The 23137-nt window shown below is 38.9% G+C and overlaps 1 long non-coding RNA gene across 1 annotated transcript in view; it reads left to right on the top strand.

The window, feature by feature from the left end:
* Positions 1–682: 682 nt before the first annotated feature.
* LOC310901646 overlaps positions 683–23137 on the top strand; it is a 40023-nt gene continuing 17568 nt past the window's right edge. The window contains exons 1-5 of the long non-coding RNA XR_014585973.1: positions 683–2098; positions 2714–2933; positions 8532–8816; positions 18489–18643; positions 19434–22152. This is a non-coding gene — a long non-coding RNA (uncharacterized lncRNA). The remainder of the gene's footprint in view (positions 2099–2713; positions 2934–8531; positions 8817–18488; positions 18644–19433; positions 22153–23137) is intronic.

Genomic DNA, 23137 nt, shown 5'->3' with positions numbered 1-23137 from the left:
CAGACAGTTTCACCTTTTCCATCCCATGCAATTGGCATTGTCCATCTTAGTAAACATGCAGAAAAAAAAACAAAAACAAACAAACAAACAAACCAGAAAATCACTGTTATTTCATTATTATGGTTTGCAGTGTTCTGTTAGTAGGAAAACTGACCAAGAAGACATATATAACAGAATAAACCAAGAAAAAACAGCTGGAGGAAAAGGGAAGGAATCCAAGATAAATGTAACATTTAAAAGAGAGATTAGACTGTATGTTGATTCTGTCCGTAGCAGGCCCTTTTTTGGGAAAGAAAAAGTGCCTATGCCTGAATACAAACACCTTCTTGAACCCCATAAAACTTGGTACCTACTGAAACTCTTTCCGAGTTAGTATATTGGGCACAATTTTCTTTTTGGAAGGTCTTCTGGTTTCATTCTTATCTGTGATGCTTTTTCAGTTGCTATTAAAAAGTTTTAAATAGTGCAGGAAGATATATATATTTGAATTAAAGGCATATAATAAATGTGTTAATTTTAGTCTTTTAATCCTAAAACCAGTTTTGTTATGAATTATGCAAAGACACAAATATGAATATTGTAGTGATGTTTGAAAGCATAGCCAGAAAACCTCTATGAAAGTTTTCCTCTGTCATTGCTATAGGGTAGTCATGCTATAGTCAACATAGAAGATAAATACCCTAAGCTTAAAAAGTTTTGGATCTAAAGCCGACCTAAGGGCCTGTTCTATCAGCTGTTACATGCTGAATGAGATACAGGGAGATAAGGCAACATTGCACTGCATCTCAAGAAAGAAGGCTATCAGGTTGCTCTGAGTGCCAATTACCTTGAATTTAGTGTAACTCCTCACAGAATTAATTCATGCTCTTTTTGGTGTTGTTGTTCTACTACAAAAGCAAATTAAAAAAAGACAGCAAGAACATTGGATAGGGCTTTGAGCAACCCTGGGGGGCTGGAACTATGTGATCCTTAAGGGTCCCCTCCAACCCAAACCATTATTCTGTGATTCTGTGGTACTGCACACAATCTGTTCTGTAAAGACAAAGTGCCCTTAATATCTAAAATTTATGGTCTCCTTTGCTGTCACTGATGTACAGAATATGTCCCAAGGATAACATGCTTTTTGTGCCAATACCAAGTGAGTCTTGTCATTGACAGCTCATACTTATATGAATACAAAGATAAGATTTAAGAGGAAAGGTATTCGTTTGGTGCCTGCATTTGTTCTCGGTGCAGTTGCTGAGGTGCTGGAAGCAGGGGGTGGGGGCTGAAGTGGTGGCCTCGGTGAGGTGATGCCAGGGCTGCCCGGTGCTGACCCCAGCCTCTCCCAGCCTGCTCCGATGGCCCCACAGCAGGGCACCATGAAGGCGGCGCCTCGGGGGCAGCCTGGGGAAGGGAGGGCAAACACCGCACAGCAGGGGACGGTGAGGGGAGCGGTGGGAGGAGCGGCCCTGCACAGACAGCAAGGGGAGAGCAGGAGGGAGGCAGGAGGTGCTCCAGGCACCAGAGATGGCCCTGCAGCCCTGTAGAAGACTGTGGTGAAATAGAAGCATATACCCTGAAGTACTGAAGCCCATTGCAAGGACCCACACTGGAGCCAGGGAAGATTGTGCAGAGGAAGGAGCAGCAGAGAGGAACTCTTAAAACCACAGACCCTGTTTCCTGCTCTCTGTGCCATTCAGTGTTGGGAGAGGTAGAGGAGCTGGGAGTGAAGTTGTAGAATCATAGCATCATTTATGTTGGAAAAGACCTTGTCCTGGTTTCAGTTAGGACAGAGTTAATTTTCCTCCTAGTAGCTGGTAGGGTGCTGTGTTTTGGATTAGGATGAGAAGAGCGCTGATAACATGCTGATGTTTCAATTGTTGCAGAGCAGTGTTTACACCAGGCCAAGGACTTTTCGGCTTCTTGCTCTGTCCTGCCAGCGAGCAGGCTGGGGGTGCAGCAGGAGCTGGGAGGGGACAGACCCAGGACAGCTGACCCAAACTGGCCAAAGGGGTATTCCATACCATCTGACGTCATGCTAAACAATATATAGGGGTGGCTGGCCGGGGTGGGGGGCCGGCTGCTCGGGGATAGGCTGGACATTGGTCAGCGGGTGGTGAGCAACTGCATTGTGCATCACTTGTTTTCTTACACATTATTATCAGTAATACTATTATCATCATCATTATTATTATTGTTATTATTATTTTCCTGTCTTAATAAACTGTCTTTATCTCAACTCACAGGCTTCACTTTCCCGTTTCTCTCCCCCATTTCTCTCCCCCATCCGAGAGAGGGAGGCGGGAGGGTGAGCGAACGGCTGTGTGGTGTTTAGCTGCTGGCTGGGTTAAACCACAACAGACCTCTAAGATCATCTAGTCCAATCTTTAACCTAGGCCTGAGAAAAAGGGAAGGAAAGGGAAAGATAGTGGTTTTAATGTTTTCCTTTGCATCTTATTACTCAAACTTATTTTAATTGACAATAAATTAATTTTCCCCAAGTCTGCTTTGCCCATGACGATAATTGTAAACAGTCTCCCTGTCTTTATCTCAACTCACAAGCTTTTTCATCTGATACATGTATAAAACTACCTCTAGTCATTCAGTTTTGCCATAGTTAATTTTGATGTAATATTCAGCTTGAATTTTGTATCAGGTCTGAAATGCTGCAATTTATCATGACTTTTCTGTGTGTTGATTCCTTATTTTTTTTTGTTTGTTTCTCTCTCAGCAGTCTGGACTGGTTGACTGTGAAGGCTTTCTATGTCCTTTCCCAAGCTGTTGCAATATTTTGCAATATTGGGTGGAGGCATGAACGTTTCAAGAGAGGGCTTCATGGGTCTGTTAGGGAAGCTTGGGATGTTGTCAGCATGGATCTTCATGAAGCTTCAGTCCTTTGAGAATGCCTTGATTTCACTTCCTTAAATAACTGGACACTCTTCTAACATAAGGTAGGAAAGTTAAAATCTGGTCCAGAGTATATTATAACCTGCCCAACAAGAATATCTGGAACTTTCATCTGTGGTTTGTTTGTTTGTTTGTTTCTTTTGTGGAGCTGCATTGGCATCATGCAGAATTTCATGTATGCTACTCCACATGCTTTTTTGGAGTTTATGAGCATTATTCGTTTTTAATGGAATACATGCAAGCCTTGATGAAACCGTCTTTTGTTTTATAATAGAGGTACTTTCATTGCAGTGCAGTTAGAGCAGAATTCTCTGCAAGTTTCTTTTCAATACCTAACTAGGACTAATTAACATTACCGGGTAATTCACTGCATGACTGAATTATTCATTGTCTTCTCTCATTGTAATACTCTTAGTATGTTTATTAGTGTTACAAATTAACTCTGTCGTAATTACACCATAATTAGATTCACAGCAATACAACCAGGGAATTAGTGGTAACTAGTAGTAACTAAAACTGTTACTACCCTGTAATTGCACTTGTAATTACCAAATAACTGTGTTGTAACTATGTAATTTAAAGGGATGCCAAAAAATGAGTCCTTCCACCTCCATCTGAAACAGATATTGTGCAAACACACATACACACATGCACACACAATCTTACCTTCATTTTTTTTAATTGGAAAGAAATAAAGCTCATTTTTTTTCTCCCAGTGAAAATACATCTGAAATACATCCACGCTCACTCCAGACTATCATCCACTCCCTTACGTATCTGCTATTTATATGCAAGAAATCATTTCTATTTTGAAACGAAATTTTGGAATAGTTTGGAATATTTTCAGACACTTAATATACTTAAACTTTGGCCTGAGGTTTTTATGGGGCAACCCTGCTTAGTTTCTTTCCTGTGTAGATATCACATAAATGTTGCTATGAATGAAGGGATATGCCAAAAGTAACGTATGCCTAAACTAGCCTCAGAACTGCAAGCCATTTATATGTTTCCACATGATACCATATCCTAGACAACTAGACTTGCTAAAAGCTAACATGTAGTACTACATTATTATGGGTATACTGTTTCTGGGATGTTTGTTAAAATGCTCTTTACATGACAATCACACTGGACTCTGTAAATGTGCTACTTTTTTAGGAGCTCATCTGGGGAATCCCTTTAGCTATGTAGACTAGCCCAAAGCTCCCACTACCACAGTCTGACTGTATTCATAGTGGAAGAAACAGTAGGATTAACTATGACTTCATGAGGCCCAATTGCAAGATGGAAACTCAGGGATTTTAGTTCTGTTCTTTCCTTTGCTGATGATTCTGGGTAGATTCTTGATTTACCACCTTTTCTAAAGCATTTTGAAACCCAGTAGTGGATGGTGCTCATCAATAGCTGGATTTTATTTCAGAAATTCTGTGAGTTATACATGAAAGAAGAGCACAGCTCAGATTTCTCCAAACCACCTCCTGTATCTTTCCCAGATGTGTTCTCAGCAATGAGTAGCAGAAAGCCTGGTTTGGTCTCAAGAGAAGGAGAAACTACATGGAGACCAAAGAAGAGTCAGGTCAGCCTCCCCTACTGTCCCATGACTCTCATACAACAGGAAGCCCATTGTTTCACTCTGGATGACAGTATGATGCTATAAATTCATTGGAAATGAATTGTCTTATTCTGCTTCCTCTGATGTCTGGAATACTATGAGAGTCTGAGTGGGTTTAAACAGTGTGCTGTCCTAGAAATTAGTACATGGGAAAGTAAACTGCATGGGCTTTATAAACTAGCGGTTATGCAGAGTCCATGGTTTAGATGTTAATTTGGTACAGAAAGGAATATTTTTTTACTGATTGGAAACTACTTTCAGTCTTCACATATCTGCCTATTGTGTATCATCTATATGCATTTTGAACAATACAATAAAAAGTACAGAATTATAATGCTATATCCTGATTTCCTGAAGATACTTTCTAAAGATTTTGCAACATCAGCAGTGTTAGTGGAAAGCGAAAAGTTGTTGGTTATATACATCTTGTCAGAGACTAAAAAAATGCATATTGACTTCATATGAGATATAGCCAAAGAAATCTGAATTACTAACTAAATAGTTCGCAAATCTTCCACAGGCAAAACACACTTTGTGCTTATAAAAACTGACATGGAAAATTTTAATACTATTTTTTGCCAATTTAGACCTTGCCTCTAGTCAGCCAGGGAACTTGCTTAACTTTTAAATACAATGACTTCTCCTTCTAGTAATTGCTAGTTTTATTTTTACTAATATATGCATTTCTTAAAGCAGAACGCTGAATGTTTGAACAAACGCAGAATTTACATGGATAAAAGTATTTACATTCTGATAAACTGACATGAAGACATACAGATTGTTTCCTTGATAGCTTTTCAATTCTGACACTTATATTCTTTTATTTAAAATACAATCACTGGCATGAAACTGGACAGGACTAGTCTAGGATAGGACTTTAAAAATATATATATATTTAAAAACAACAACAACAACAACAACAACAACAACACGATAATGTAAGGAATCTAAGTCAAAATTAGCCCTGTAACAGAGAGCTGAGGCAAAGTCTTCTAACTTTGTTTGGAAGTCAGCATGTTTGGACAGAATGTAAGTTAAGAATCCTCCCCTGCTAGTATGAAATCTCATGTTGAGCATCGAAACTATCCAAAGATATTTCCACATAGTTCTGAGCCACAAAATTCACTACTTTTAAGGGCAACCTAGCACGTTATATGGATGGGTTCTATGTGCTCAGAATAAAGTACTATATGAAGTATAAAACATGATCATCCTCTAAAGTTCTCTGAAAATACTGTCAGCTAGTTAAATATACTCAATATTTAGCTAAATTTAATTTATGAGCATTATTTGCCCAGTACACTGCATGGTGTGCTTTTTATTTTTTTTTTATCCCTCTATTTTTCTGCCAAACTCCAACTGAAACTGTACCTTTAGCACTTCAGTAAGCCAACATAATTTCCATGGCTAGAGCTGGCATATAAAATGAGTTCACAGAGGAATCTCCACTCATGCAGGCTACATGCTACTCAGCATTTAGTAGTCAAATGCAAGTGGCTTGGGATTTTTCTAAAAGAATTTATTCTAAACCATGTTAGGCAAACACTGTGAAAAATGTTTTTTGAATGATACAGCTCAGAACATCGCAACTAATTCTTCTATTGCCACAGGATGGATACTGAAATAGGAATGTGCTGATAATACATGGTTGGAAGACATTAAATGATATGGATAGAAATGGATGATCCTGATGACATGGCTACAGCTTTATAATAAGGATTAGTAGCAAGAGTTTCTGTACAAACCAGGTGCTTACTGAAGAAATTTTAAAGATGAGGGTTTATTTAACATGTTACAAGCTAACTCTAAGTCACCAGTGGGATGTGACTTGGAAAAAAAGATATGCAAAAAACACAAGTGCAGAACAGAATGATAAATGCAAAATATTTATGGCTGAAACAGGGAAAACAGTAATTCTGTTGTAAGAGGTGCCTCTAGATTTATCTAGAATGCTGCAGACAATTCTGTTCATCCATGTTCAAGAATAATGTACTCAAACTATGAATGCAAATAATGGGTATGAGGATGACTTGGGAAAGAGAGACCCTGTTCAGCATGAGGGCACTGTATAAGTTTGGCAAAATAATGCTGAAAGGAGATGTTTAACTTTTAAAGGTACATGAGGGTAAGTGAAGATTGCTGAGGAGAAGTTATTTAAACTAAAGATCAATGCTATTGCAAGGAGAGCTGGGTGAAAACTGGCCATGATTAAAACTCACATTTGGAACTAGATGAAAGTTTATAACTCTCAGAGGAATTCTGTTTTGAAATAGCCTGTCTGTCTTGGGAGAAGAAGGCTGAATTAAACTTAGTACCTTTGTACCTGATGCATTTATGGACGGAACTCCAATAGCATGACCTCTGTAATGTCAAAGGACTAGAACGAGTGGATTGAGAAATTGCTTCCAGATCTAAATCCTGCCAACACAAGCAGTGTCAGTTAACTCTTAGCTTTGACTCTCCTGTCTATCCTGACATACACAACCAGATGCCAAACCATGGTGTGTTTTCTTGCTTGGTTTTGATGCTTTGATAAGTATACTGTCTAGGAGCTCAGCATCTCATAGAAATTGCCGGTGAGTATTTGATTGTGAGGGCGAGTGCTGCAAAATCTGCAATACTGAGAATGCCAAATGTATATTAATATAATTTTGATAGATTTCCCAGGGTTAACCAGAAATGGTTTTGAGGTTTGGGGCTGATGGTGCTGTGACTCATATTAATGACAAATGGCAGTAATACAGTCCTACCAAGCAATTTTCAAGCTAGGCATGGTGCACAAAAGCCTAGCAGAAGATTTGACAGCAGGTGATGAGTTTACATTACAAACTTCAGATTGAAGCTTAATATTTACCAGGCATAGGTTGGAGAATAATAATAGAAAACAAGTATAGCCTTGCATTGTGGGGGGCTTCTGCCATTTGGAGAACTCTAAAGCAGAAGATAGATAAAAAAATGGATAAGTAGCTGACTGAGATGACTGACTGAGATCAAATATAAAAAGAAAGTACAGAGAAGGTGGAAAGAGGAATGTTCAAGTGTATTGGGATGGACTTAAGAAAGTCAGAGCTCAGCTGGTGTTGAAACCATTGAAGGATGCGAAGGGCAACAAGGCAGACTACTGTAAGAACGAAGGGTGTAAAGAAGACTGAGGCACCCAATGCTTTTTTGCTTGATGACAAGACCTTGATGACAAGGCTCTCCCACCTCCCAGTTCTCTGTGCCTAAGCAGAACCTGTGGGAATGCAGCATTACACATTGTGGAGGAAGAAAGCCTTAGGGTGTACATAAGCTAGCATACTGGGTGTAGGTGACAAGGCTTTGTTAGTGGAGGGATGCAGAGGCGGGTCCTGGGTCCTGTGAGTTGATGTGGGGGCTGCCCCATGCCGGACACAGCTGGTTCCAGCTGGCTCCAACAGCCCAACCGCAGGGCACGGCCAGCCCCACTGCCACCCTGTGATTGCCTTAGGAAAATCCTGTGTAAGAAAGGGCAGAAAACACCCATCAGAGATAAAGGGAGAAGAGAACGAGAAACAGCACTGGGAACACCAAGATCAGAGAGAAATAAGAGGAAGAGGAGAAGGAGAAGGAGAAGGAGAAGAAGGAGGAAGGGAGGAGAAGGAGTAGTGAAGGAGTGCAATTAAGTATAGGAAAAACTGAAGGAAAGGTGTTTTCCCTGTGTGTGTAAATATTAATATTTTAATTTAATTTAATTTAATTTAATTTAATTTAATTTTTATTTTATTTTATTATTTTATTTTTGTATCTCAGTATCTGAAGCAGTACTCAAGTATTCTTTCCGGTTGATAATAAATGAAATGGAATCCTCCAAGTCAAGTCTGTTCTACCCACATCAGTAACCATTAAGCACTCTCCCTGTCTTTATCTCAATCCATGTGCTTCCTCACTCCTGTTCTGATTTTTCCCAGTCTCCCACCCCATGTCCTGCTGGGGTAGGGGTGATGAGAAGGCGGCTGGGTGGCAGTCTGGATCTGTGCTGGAAACTCACCCTTTCTCTTTTCTACCTCAGGGTCAGCAGAGGAGAGCCTGGAGGAGCAGTCCTACTGCTGCTGCGGCAGAGGTTTATTGGTAGTGCTCACCTTAGACTTGAGCTGTTTCATCCATGAAGAAGGCCCCCACCGTCAGCAATGAGAGAGCTAAGTGACTGTGCCTCTCCCTTGTAACCTCCTGGGCCAAGAGGCACAGCATTGACTGGGTGTATCACATCCCTTATCACTCACAAGCCTCTGGAGGCGACTCTTGTCAGGTGTGAAGGAACTGTAACCCCTCAAGGAAGATACTGTATATCGACCAGGCAAGTGGAACACCATGGAGAAAGGTCTCCGGTACCTGAGGGAATTAGCTGCGCTCGAGTTGGCTTATAGGTCCAGATGAAATCTGGTGCAAGCAGTCTACATGGCAGATATTTGTACAGAGCACACCATCATTGTATGTTGGCAGAGGTGAACTGGAGCAATGGAGTGGAACCAACAATGAATTTTATGTCTGGCCAACTCTGACAATAGGAAGAAAATCTTTTTCCCATTACAGGTCTGTGTCTTGGCTGTGGAGAAACTGTCCAAATAGGTCCAGCACCTTGAAGGACATATATCTTCCTCCTCACCCATACAGACTAATATCTCAGCTATTAAGTCAGCATGAGAATTCTGCGAATGCACAGAATGTGCACAGCATATGGCAATCTTTGGGTTTATCTGTGTGACCACAAGGAGGACATGAGAAAGTGGGATGCTGAGCCCACCTTGACCCTAGAAGGAGGAGAGGAGGGAGGAGTGGGAGCCAGTGAAGTTGGGGAAGGTGCCTGCTTTTGGATCAGTGTGGGTCGTGGATCAGGAATCAGCACACGGAGGGTATTTCAGCAAAAGCAGGACACCTTGTGGGGCAGACAGGGACTGACAGTGAAGACAGTGCCCCAAGCCGCAGGCAGGCTAGAGAGCTCTAAAGGCAAATCTGCACAGCACAAGGCTGCAGTATGTCAGAGACACACAACCTTTCCCGGGTACCCTGTGCTTTCCATCTCACATATGTTCCTGCTAGTGTGAAATGATGTGTATGGTGATGTGATGGCAATGTTTCTGCAGTAGAGCATGATCAGCACCCAGCTGGTCTGCATGTGCTACACTTAACAGTGTAGTTCTCCCATGTGCAGAGCTATTCAATGTTTTCCCAGGGAAAAGAAAAATAAAAAATCACTTCTCTTGAGACATACGAGTAGTCTTTTTTAATTCAGTGAGGTCCAGCTTGCTCCAGAAAACCATGTGATGGTCACACACATAATGCTGAAGAATACAACATAGTGTACATCCTTCAATATTTTCTAGATGTTCAGTAACCAAAAATAGACCTATTGCTTTAATAATCTGACTTCGGAACAGTCTGGTATTTTTGGGGTAGAACTGGATGAGACATGCAAAAAAGATGTTCATTTAGGGGTCTGCTAGTACATTTTTACTTCTTTACCCCTTCCACAAGTTCTTTTCTCAATCTTAATGAGGTCATAATTCACAGCTTTGCTGATGCCATAGTGTCATCCAGTTTTTTTCTGAACTGAAATTGGTAAAAGCTGAGTGAAAAACTTACTGGTTTTGAATAACACTAAATAAGAAAGTACTTTTAAAAACACAACAATTGAGCTTTATGCATAAGGCCTGTAGTTTGGCCTTCCTGTGAAAATTATATATTCACATTTTTTTTGTACTATTGAAAATTTTAATGGATGTGTTAATGGAGGAAGGTTTTTTTTTTGTCTGTCTCTATTTAAAATATTGCGTTTTGTATCAGTGGGCAGAATGAAACAGGTATTCTATTACTTTTCAGTCCTCAAGTGTTCATTATTCTCCATGTTACTGTGTGTTGTTTTTTCCCCCCTCTCTGCTGGAGTAGGATGATTTAGAAAAAGAAAAGCAGGCTTCCGCCAAACAAACAACAAAAAAGATTTTTTTTCTGAAAAAAAAAAAACAACTTAGGGGAAAATAGCTGAAAAAAAAAAGGTTCTTGGAAGTCTGAGTGAAATGATTATGGAAAAAACAAACCTGGCAATAATATCTCTTTTGCTGTATCTTTTTAAAAATAACTGACCTATTCATAACCAATGCTGGTCTGTCTTCCTCCTTCTGAACTTCAGTGGGAATTAAGGGAACTCAGCATTCCTGTGTAGAGTTGCACATCAGCAAACTGCTGCACAAACAAACAGACCGGCCATTCTGGTCTGGCTGTTGGACAAGTGGGCCATTTTACCATTGCCATTTTATGCAGCAGTGTTAACATGACAAGTGGGCCATTTTACGCAGCAGCTAAGGTGATGGCTTTCTTTAGCTCTGCAGATTTTGTGAGGTCTGCAGGTCTTTTGTGAGGTCTTTTTTTTTTTTTTTTTTTTTTAGCTATAGCAGAACATTTTGTTCTATAGCTATTGCATAAACTTTCTGAGCTTATGATCTTAGAAATACTTGGGAAATAAGATCTACCATTCTCTGATTTCTTTGTTAGTTTTTTGAATTATCTAGTCCCTCTCTTGATTAAAGCTGTAATTAAGGAGCAATTCTTTCTTTTTTTTTTTTTTTTGACAATGCTATTTATTGGTGTAAGCAGGTTAGTTAAAATGAGAATAAACACAGCCACACACTCCCCACAGACTTCTCTCACAACCAATTTTTTTCCTTCTCACCTTGCTAAAATTTTTGTCTTCACAATTGTTCAGCTTGCCTTGTCCTAAAGTCAGTTTTGATTAGAGTTATTTTGGATGTTTATCCATTTTGATTCCTTAGATTATTAGTTTTCACCTTTTCTCTAATGTGTGCTTATATGTTTTTATGGGTTTTCTTTGTTGAATTGAAAAAAAAAGCATTGCTGTTTGATTATTTGCTTGTGAAAAAAGTATCAGGAATTTATGGGGAACTGTGGATTGGTATTAGCAGATCATTGGATATGTCCTCACAGCCAGCTTAGTATTCACGCATGTGGAAATTTCACATGCACTTTGGAGTGTGGGAAAGCCTACTAGCTCAAACTGCAATGGCAACCGGTATATGGCCAGCATTTCTTTTGTGGATAGTAGCAGAAGTCCCCATTAATTCTTAGTGTGAGCATTCTTATTTCCCATGTCATTGCTGTGATTCTCCATTGTTCATGGAATATTATGTAAGGTCCTACATTTCTAAAACAAAGCATGAGGTGAACAAAAAATTCAAAACAAAATAATAATACAAAAAAAATCAAAACAAAAAACAAACAAACAAAAACAAACAAACCAATAAACAAACAAAAAACAACCAACCAACCAAAAAAAAAAAAACAGAAAGAAGACTCCATCAAAAATAAAATGTCTTCTCTCCTTTCCTAAAGCCTGAGTGTCTTTTTGTTTTGAAGTCTACATTTATAATAGCTCACCGGGATATTATTAAAACAAACAGCAAACACATCAGATTTTATTTCACATATAATTTTTGAGTCTGTTTGCGATGTGTATGATTTCCCTTTCTTTGTTACTTTGGTCTCCTTCCTTTTAATGAAAAGAAAAATTAAAATTAGGAAGCTGATGAAGGAGAGACATGCAGTGTTTTAAAAACACTTCACAAAGCTGTACTGGAAACGAAAGTAGCAGATGCTGATTTTTCTATAGTTAAAGGTTTAAGTAATTTCTATACTAGTTCATTGTCCGATGTTTCAGAGAGAATCAGTCTTAAAAAATCACACAAGATATTGGTCTGTAGGCAAGTTCTCTTAGCCAAAATGATCAACATACTGTGTTTTTCGTGTTATTATCTGAGTTATATAATGGCAAAAATCACAGCCGAGACATGACTACAGACTCCTTGTCTGCATCTTGGGAGCTTTTCAATTCTGACTTTCCCCTCTGCTTATATCTTTCTCCCTCTCCCCTCTCCCCTTGGTATTCTAGGTTTTAATCAAATCCTTAATGTTACTTCAATGCAATTTGTATTTAATAGATTTAGGCTTCAGTTAAATACCTCTCAGTTATCAGAACTCAGTGATTTGGAGAAGTGCTGTAGCAGAGCTTTTGATACTGAAGGCTTAGTGAAAGCTCCAGGGCTCAACAGCTCTGAAATGGTGCTGCTCAGTGTGGGAAACGGCAGTTTGCTTTCCATTAGCAGAAAAATACCTCCCCAATTTGAATAATTATGCATGCTTTGTCTTAAAGCAATTGTGTTTCATGTAAGATAACATTTGGGAAAGGTCAGATCATTACTATGACTCAATTGCTCCTTTGAACTATATACTTCCAAAAAGCATTAGGAAGAAAGTTGTTTCTGGGGTGAGAAAGTAGGGACTCAGAAACAATTTATTCCTTTCCCAGATCTGCTGTGCATCCTTTTCCTTCTCAACAACACTTGTTTTCAGCTGTGGCCAGATACTGTATTTTTGATACATAAGGGGATTGCTCCAAAGCCTGTGAAACAAAATGAAGGACTGATGACTTCAGAAAGCTTAGGGTCCAGCTTATGACGGGGATTTCTGCTATTGCTTTGGGTAAAATATTTTTGTAAGAAATGTAGCCTCAATACTTTCTGAGGGTGTCAGGTACTCTGTATTGCTGCCAATATACCTTGTAGTAAAAGAAGAAGCATGAGTAAGTAAGTTATTCTGCAGTTAACCACCATTAGTAGCAAATACCTAGGCATGACTGTTCACTAGCTGACTTTGTAATACTTTTTTATTTTGCTACTGCCCCAGCGTCCCAATCAGATTCATCCAGATTTGTGTGGAAGTTGGGTCAGCAATAGATGCGCCTGAAGGTTGCAAGGATTTTGTCAGCAGAAAAGCTGAAAACAAAAGAATCGAGAAGGAATATAAGCACTAAATTGAGTGTAAAATAGGAGGCGTGGTGCGGAAAGACCACCTGATAATTATCGCACTTTCAGCACTTGGTTGGCAGTGCTGCCAAAAGACCAAGGTTGCCAGACAGATTCTGCTGTAACTTCTTATTTTCTGCTGCCTTACTTTGCCTATCCATGTGGACATTTTTCCACATTGGGTATCCAATTAGGCAGAATATTTTGGAACAATTTTAGCAAAAATGGCTCAACCATTTCAGAGGAATGAAATTAGGGGAAAAACATATTTCTTGCCAGCATTTTTAGAGCCCTTTAGTTGGGAAGTTGGTCTAAGGCAAAGATGGAACTTTTTGGATGTAGGCTGCTTTTATGACAAAGTTGTGACTTTTTCTACTTTTTCAAAAAACTGTCATAATTTGAAGAATGCAGAGCTTTGGAAAAATACCAGTTTGTCCATGTTTTCTAGATACTAGTGTATGCAAGGCAGGTAAATGCACTGGAATTTATATGCAAATATAAAGAGGGGAAAAATGAATTCAAGTACAGACAATTTTGGGATGTGAAATAACTGCAGAAGGTCTGTGTACATGGCAGTATGATTAGTTCATAGATTGGGAAGGTGAGAAATAGGTGAGAGGAGAGGATGTGTTGTGTTGGGCAGGACAATGTAGTGTGTGTGTGTGCGCGCGTGTGCGAGCCCTACAGACATCATTGTTGATTTTGTTTGGACTGTGAAGAGTGGTTTGTTTGTTGACTATGGGAGAGATTTGCCCACTCTGTTCCCATGTGATTTCTCTCCCCTCTTGCAGGAACAAGCTGAGATTTTTGAAGCACTCATACTGGCAATGTACGTAAGAGGGTACCGTCATTGTTGTGTCATGCTGAGTAGTCTCTTCAACCAGCATGCTGAATATAAGTGCTGTTTCCTAGTCCTGTGCACTAATAAGATCTTATACTTGATTTTCCCCAACACAGAGGTAATATAACCCCAGATTTAGTGAAGTATTACTAAATTTATAAGTTTATTATTCATTGTAATTGTTTCCACAATTCTGTGAAAAACACAATGTCATTCCTGTCTTCCTCAGTGATGGATTTACATATATCTTTGGGACACAACATATGACAGCAAATGTAGGGAGACAGCTCTATCTGCCTCTTCTTGGTTTTTGATTTCATTACACATGCAATGACCATTTACCTAAACTGCAGTTAACACTGAAAACGTGCTCAGGACACTTTAAGCTTTTATTTTAAATGCGCTGTCCTGTTTTCTGGAAAACTGAAAGAAAATATATTTAAAGTAGGGATTTAAAGGGTTAGTCAAGCTCATCAATCTCTATGTATGCAGCACTGCCTTTGAAGAAGTTTGCTTAAGTTATTCTCAATAGCAGAGAAATATAACTACTCTCCTGACTTGCTATTATCTCCGATTTTGAAAGAAGCATCCTGATTTCCTGCAATTGTAATTTAAAGCCAGGTGGGAAATTTCTCCCATTGCTCCTTCTTCCTGTTTAAAACTTATTCCCAAATTGCAACATTTTTACATCATAAAAAAAAGAATCTTCTGGTGAAGGCTTTTCTTTTACACTCTACATGCCCTTTAAGAATATTTATGGAGCCATTCCCCCTTAGGTGTGCATATAACTCCCATTATCTTTAATGGGGTTTTAGGTCCATGCACAAAGGGATGAATATGGAGTTACTGTGTTTAGAGAAAAGAGGACCAGTCCCTTATTCAGCTGAGATTTCATTAGAATTTCAGATGCCAATTTTTAAGAGGAGGGTGGTACTCAGGGGGCCTACGTTTCATAAAGTGCCCAGGGCAAAATAAGTACTTAATCTGTCTGGTGCTATTTCTTATTGTTGATGGTGAAGTTCAAAATTGAAGTTGTGCTCTTACTACCAGTGCATTGAATATATCTTTTTTACGTTCTGGTAACTGGGGAAAAAAACTATTTCATTCATTTTTTTTTTCCTGCTAAAGTCATTATAAAATGTAAATGAATACATTGTAAGCCAAATCTGAATTACAAATACTCTGTCTGGAGTTTTGTGCGAATACTATGCAAATGTTGTTCATCTTTAACAGCTACGGGCATGGATAGGATTTTGTAATAAGGTTTCTCCTAAAGTTTCCTGGTTTTGTTTAACTAGAAAACTTCTGATTTTCAATTTGGAAATATGTATTTATATATACATATATATATGTACATATACCACAATACATATACATCCACTCTATATACACATGACAATACTTTAGGCTAGCTGTTCTTTTATTACAAAATCATCCAAGTATGATCACTAACTGTATGCATTTGTGTGGGTGAAATTTTTGCAATACTCTAGATTACTAGAAAATTTTAGGGCACCGAAATGTAGGTTTGCCAAGAGTCTAGTTAAACCTCTACTGCAAGTTTTCTTTAGTAGTTCCTAATTTAGTATAAAGCAGTTCATTAGTTGGTATGTATGCATAGGCTTTTGTTTTTTTGGTTCCTAAATGGTGACTATAACAACTATGAAACACCCAAGAATGAGTCTGTTCTGCTCTCCAACAGAATGGATGGTAGCAGAAATAGAGCTCTTCCTCTGCTTCTTCCCACAGTAGCACTGACTTCAGCTTTGTAAGCTAGTAGAAGGCTACAGTACTACCTATCCATTAATCATATAATGCTCCAAGGATTTAAAGACAAGCAGCGTATGTGTTTTGTTAATCACCTTCTTTCATTTGGTTACTGCTCAGCTTGGTCTTGAACACAAAAAGAATCAAGCAAAACTCAAATTTGTAGCTTTAAATACTGCAGGGTGATTTAGTTTCAGCACCATAAGATCTTGGAAGGGGCAGCAGGAAATGATCTATCAGTCATCATCGTGTACTCTTGTGCTCACTTTGGTGATAAGCAATCTTATTAAGGTGGTTGTGTGACAAGTACACTTAGCATTAGTGGAATTAAAAATTTTAGTTATCTGGTTATGTCATCACAGAATGGCCTGGGTTGAAAAGGACCTTAAAGATCATCTAGGTTCAACCTCCCTGCTCTGGGCAGGGTTCCCAACTACTAGAGCAGGCTGCCCAGAGCCACATCCAGCCTGGCCTTGAACACTTCGAGGGATGGGGCATCCACAACCTCTCTGGGCAACCTGTTCCAGTGCCTCACCACCCTTTGAGTGAAAAACTTCCTCCTAATATCTAACCTAAATCTCCCCTGTGTTAGTTTAAGACCATTCCCCCTTGTCCTATCACTATCAACACATGTAAAAGTTATTACAGTGAAACCTCACACAGTGTGTGTGTGTATCTCTTGTGTGTGGGTGTGTGTACACATTGATTTAGTAGCCTTTTAAAACCAAATACTCTCTTACAGAGATAGATTCAAACATAAAACTTATTTCTACTGAACATATATACCATACATAAGCAAGGAGCAAAAAAATCAGTGAAACCATTACCTTGAAGTCAGTGATATAAATCTCTTTTCCTCCTACCAACAAGCCTCTTGAAGCACAGTTTTCTCTTAACCCAAATATAAAATTTCTGCAACACCCTGTTCAGCACTCCTTTGTATATTGCCTTTATCATATGTTGAAATAACTGTTATAAAAGTAAATACAGAAGCTGATTTCAAAAGATCCTATTAACAGAGGTATTGTGATTCCATGTGATAATATGCAAAATGACTTTCATGCTGTATGTTAAGTAGACTGCAGGATGTCTGCCTATGCAATATAGACATTGCTTCTACCATACTTGGCTTGTAGATATTTCTCTAGGAGGTGTATAAAGCTCTGTAACTTTATTGTTGTCTGTAATAATCCCTTTTACTTCCCTGCAAAAAATATAGTAATTCATCATAATGTCAAATATTTTTCAAAGAGTGTAAGTTTGTTAAAAACAATCATAATGATTATTTAAAATTAAATGCTGATATTTTAACACATTACCTAGAAGCATTAGGGCCTCGTGTTACAGACCTAAACTGTTTTTGAACAAAAGCCAGCTCAATTCTTTTTTATTTTTTTTTATTTTTTTTTTCCTTCTTTAAACTGAACTCATTGATGGTTTCGTTCAAACTAATGGGGTGATAGGATGGGGAAAGGAGAAAAAGGATTTCCTTAGGAGAGCTAGGTCAGCAGAGGGCCCATTTGCTCTGACCAGAGTCTGCAGAGCAGCACAGAATGGCATTCAGGTAGAAAGGGACCTCAGGAGGTCACTAGTTCAACCTACTGTCAAAGCAGGCCAGCTCTAGGATCAGATGGGCCTGCTCCAGGCTATCTTCAGATGAGTCTTAAAACCCTCTAAATATGAAGATTGCACAATCTTGCTGGGCAACATATTCTTCTTAGGAAAAAGTTTTTCCTTATACCCAGTCTGAACCTCTCTTTCTTTAGTCTTAGGCCCATTACCTCTTGTTCTCCTACCATGCACGGTTGTGAAGATCCCAGCTCCACCATCTCAATGACCTGCCTATAGGTATGGATAGGCCACTGTTAGGTCCCCCTGAAACAGCGTCTTCTCCAGGCTGAATAAGTCCTGGCCCCTCAGGCTCTCCTTGCAGGGCAAGAGCTCCAGCCCCAACAGGGTTCATGGCAGTTGACAATCTTTGGAGCCAGGGCATGCTGCTGGCTCATGTTCAGCTTGCTGTCAGTCCAGCTTTACAGGGCCTTTTCTGCACAGCTGCTCCACACTCAGTCTGTTCCCAGCCTGTACCACTGCCAGGGTTTTTTCCTGCCCAGATGAAGGACTTCTCATTTGCCCTTGTTTACTTTCATGAAGTTCTTGTTGGCCAATTCCTCCAAGCCCTTTTGATTTGAATGGAAGTCTTCCTTTAAATGTTTCAACCCCCCCAGTTTGGCATCATCTGCAAATTTGATATAAGCGTACTCCATTGCCTCTTCCAGACCATTTAATAAAGATTTTATACAGGATAGGTTCCAGGATAGACCTCTGTAGTACTCCATTGTGATTATGTGCTGGGACAAAAAGTGATAGTTAAATGAACTCTGATAGGTGAGTAAGAGGTGGAGACTATAGTCTGTCAGTAGCAGCCATTGTTAAGAATTTCTCCCTGTCTGGCTATTCTTTTCTATTTTATTTTATTTTTTAAATTTCTTTTTTCCTTAATATGTTCATACTGTTTCCTAAATCCTAATCTGTGAACTTTGTACCTCAGTTTATTTAGCTTATACTTGCTGCTGTTACATCCTCAGTCACAGAGATCTTATCTGATCACCTGGCATTGATGCAGAATATTGAGTTATCAACCCATTACCTGCTCCTGACTGATCTCAGCCCTTTGCAACCAAAGAAGAGACAGTACAAATACAGGTAAACTTGCAAACAAATAAAGGACAGAGTTTTCTATGTAGTTATTTTACTTCCAGTCTGGATGACTTTTACTGCATGCATAGATTCTGCAAGTAAGATAAATACATCTTAAAACACTTTATTTATTTATTTATTTATTTAAAAAAAATATATAGTAAATAGTCTGAACCAATGAGCTACTCTGCTAAGCATTAATATGCTCACTACTCGTGATTAGGCACCTGAAGAGTCCCTGCTGATCAGGCAGTTAGTCAGGTGGGGAGGGTTAGCCTTCTGCTCCCTGGGACAAGATGATGATCCGCGAGGTTACTGAGCTGCTGTCAGTTCCCTGTTTTTCCCTTTAGGATTGCATACTTCTCATGTTGATGTCTTTCGCCTTGAATGCTTGAGATACTACTTATCCCCGTCTCAGCAATCTTACCTCTGCAATTTTAGCTTTCTTATCTTGCATGGCTCCACTTAGAGATTTTCTCACAGCTTAGACAATTTATTTAGAAGTTTGGGCCAAGGTCTCACAGCTGGGCTTTGTCAGAGCTGGACCCTGGATCACAGGCAGCTGACCCTCTGAGTTGGTGTAACAGTGAACCTGCCCTTCCCTCCCCCTTCCTTTTTTATCATCAGCTCCAAGATCAGCCAAGGAAAGGTCAGTCTCAGTGCTGATTTTTAGAGAGGAGAAAAACTCGGTTTACTTTTCCTCTGATCTTAGGACATGGAAAAAACAGGCTGAAACATGCAAAAACAGTTTTTTAAAGTGCCTATCTGTTGTAACTCACCTTGTCTTTCATTCCAGTATTGGAATAGAAGATGTAAAACATTTGCACCCCCATGGTGGAAAGGAGAAATCCACTACTGTATCTGCAAGCCTCTTGCTTAACACCTGTTATAGAAAGGCTGCTTGCCTACCTAGGATTCCTGTTCGGATGCTTCTGGCTGTGCTCCAAGACCAGGGGTTGATGGATGTCCTGAATCTGCTTAGCAACCATCTGCTTTGAGCCTGGGAGGCCACCACCAGTCACGGAGATGGTGCGGTGCAGACCTAATACGCACAGCAGATGCCATGTTGTCCTTCAGCAGCTGCTACGCACATTAACTGTAGTTTCTGTCAGCTTGGCCATCCGCTTGCCAACACAAATCATACCTTCCCAATCTATCTGCAGTGCTGGCCACAGCAAGGCTATGTGAGCATGCAAGGAGAAAAAAGAGCAATTTTTACTTAGTGACAAAATAATATCTAATGAAGACAAGAGACTGCCTTTCCTGTCCCTTCCCTGGCAACCTTGTCTTCATATTGCAATGCATAAATAAAATGATGCTTGGCTGACATCATTCATAAAACCTGTTTCATGTTTCCAAAAGAATGACCCTGAGGGACAGGATGTAATGCAGTCAGGAGCGAATTACCTTGGTCCACTGAAGATGTTCCTGAAAACATATGGAACTGCTGGAGCTCAAACTATTTGAATATTTCTGAACAAACAAATGAAACATTTTGGTATCATACTCAGTATGGATTTACACATGAGAGATGATCTTTATAGGTAAACTATGGACAGGAGAAGGCAGGCCTGGGAGGCCCTGGAGTTCTGGTTCTGAACACAGCTCTGAGGGTGCTATAGAGGATAGTGGAGAGCTCTTCTGGTGCTGTCTCGGTTCAGTTTGTCTTGAGATAGCTGTGCAGTGGAACAAGGGTAGCTATTCTGGATAATATACAACATTATGCAGACCTCTCACAACCTTTAAGTCAGCTTGTTTGTAACATACCAGAGGAGCAGAATCTGACAAGTTTCAAAGATTCAATGGAGGAAAACTTATGCAATTTAAACTTTTGGAAATATACATACAACCTTTCAGCTGCCTGTGTACATTATAAGATTAAAAAAAAAAAAAAAAAAGAGAGGTGGGCATTTCTTTCCACTGCAGTTTGTTTTTGATAGGAAACTCTCTCCTGTTTGGTGGGAGACAGATGTGAAAATATCAATAAAATAGCTAGCTGGAAAGTAAAAATAAAACTATGTAGATATCTACCTATACAGTTTTTTTTTTCTTTTGTTGTTGTTCTTTTTGCAGGGCAGGAAGATTAAAGGGAAGTGTTGAACTATGACCAGAATGTTTTGAATTTGTGCATGTTTTTCTTGCCGTAACGGAACTAGAACCTTTGAAAAGTTACTACAAATTGTTGTTGCTTTTCTCTCAAAAGATCCTATGCCATCTCAGATAGGTCTTTTGCTTGTAATATAGTTTTTGAGAAATTACCCACAGAGTATAGCTGAACTCTACTGTATCCTGGTCAACTGTTAAAAACTTGGGGTTTATATGCAGGCAGGGAAATTTCTTCTAGCTTCAACAGAGTTTGGAACTGATGCGGTTTTCATGCTTAAGTTTAGATCTTGACAATGTCATAAATCAATGATAAATCAAATATGCCAGTCCTTTGGACATGTTCAGCAGAAAGCAATCTTTACTGATTTTTGAAAGCTTGAGAGTCTTATGTCTCGTGGAAGTAATGCACTCCCAGGTTCTTATGTAAAGCTGAGGCCAGCAGCACTCTTAAAAAGAAATACTTAATACTTAATGGAAATAATGGAAATACTTAATGTTGGATTTGTATTCTAATGCACATTTTCTCTTTATTTCATTATTTTTTTTCCATTTCAGATAGGCAAGGGTGACTAATCTTTGCTTTCTTCTTTAGAATTGTCTCTTGTATTGTGTGATGAATGTCTAAGGAGATTATATTGCTATTTATCTTATTATAAGCTTAATTATATTAAGCTTATACCTGACCCACATAAGGGTCAAATAAAGCCAACCATTTAAATATATATTATGAAGATAGCATTTGTACTTTAACACAGAGGAACTGAAGAGTCTGTCTGAAGTTTCACATTGATAAATGTTTCTGAAGTTGCACAGACAGATTACAAGGTATTATCACAGGTAGCTACTGTCTTCATCAATAGTATATGTTATATGTGTTGTTCAAACTTAAGTAACTCATTCCTTCAAGGACAAGTTCAGACTGTAACAGCTTGGACACTCAGAATTTGGTCTATTACCTTGGTTACCATTAATATAAAAAGCTTCCAAATGAAATAAAATAGATTTCAGGCCATCAAATGTTTCTATAGAATATACTCATTTCATTATTATTGGTAACCAGATTTTAAAGCATTAGGTAATTGATATAACTTGATGTAGACGGAAATTTTGTGTTAAAATAAAGTATATATAAAATAACCATTTGAGAATAGAAATTCATGGGGGATGGTCACTGTTTCTACAGTCATGTTTTCACTGGGATACAAAAATGTTGCATTAGCAGTAGTTTATTTAGGATTGCAGGAACAGGATTTCTGGCAATTCACGTAGTTTCTATATGTTAGTATTTCTGTCATGCTTTTTTTTCTTAGCTCATGGGATATATGGTTGAAGAGTTTAAGCCAATGCCATTTCTCTAATGGCAATATATCCTAAAATGCTGGATGCATCCATTCCTTTCAGTCCTTCAGGTATGTCACTTTCTTCATGTTACTAGTTCCAATTTAGTGAAAAGATGCCAATCGTATGCTTGCAAGATCAGGTTTGGGAATCTTTATACACATTCTGTTATCTTGTTTATCTTCTGTTTTTCTTGGCAGTGAAGGAAATGAGGCATACTAAATTGCTATCTTCATGTCTGCTTTCTCTCCCCCTCAATAGCTTCTGAATCTATTGGCCAGTTTGAAAGGGGGTGGGGAAGGTATCATAGATAATTACTTTTCTACCTTCTTGATGAAAATGAGTAGCTGAATAGATGAGAGACCCAAATTTGTGTTCTTTATGAGGGGAAGGCAGGGATCTGAGCTGTGATGTATTCTTTGGCTGTATCAGTCTGGCCAGTCATGCCTGGAGTTACATACAGTTGAAACATCTGTTTTCTTTCAGTAGGTTTTAGGGCAAATGACCCTGACCGTGTTCTGAGCTTACAGGCAGGGAGACAGAAAGCTTAGTGCATAAAGAGCATAAAATTAGAGAAATGCAAAAAGTGTAGAGCTAGCAATTAATGGAATCACTTGCTTGATTCTTGTATGGGCCTATTTCATTGCTAGAGTGTTGACAACAGTAATTTGTTATATTAAAAACATCAGAGTAATAAGGCTTAAAAGTCAATAGGATTTGAGTTTCAGAGACTTGTTGGTAAATCAGAACTTTAATACACTTCTGAAATGATTAGTAATTTTAACGCTGCATTATTTGGATAGTTACTTTTAAGAGCATCTAGCTTTCAGAGGACAAGGTGCTGTATGTTGCTGTGACCTAACCATATTTCAGTTCCACTCACCAGTTACAAATATTTAATGTTTCTGGTTAGAATATTACTCACACATACAAAATTGTCATTGTAAAAAATTATTATTGAGTTTCACCTGACTGCCTTTCTGTAGTGTTGCCACTGGTACAAACTGCTACATTCACAGCTTTTCCTCCAGTGCTGGGCATTACACAGAATGCAAA

This window comes from Anser anser, assembly GCF_964211835.1.
Source record: "Anser anser genome assembly, chromosome: 1".
Lineage (NCBI taxonomy): Eukaryota > Metazoa > Chordata > Aves > Anseriformes > Anatidae > Anser > Anser anser.
This window is presented reverse-complemented; position numbering and strand designations above follow the sequence as displayed.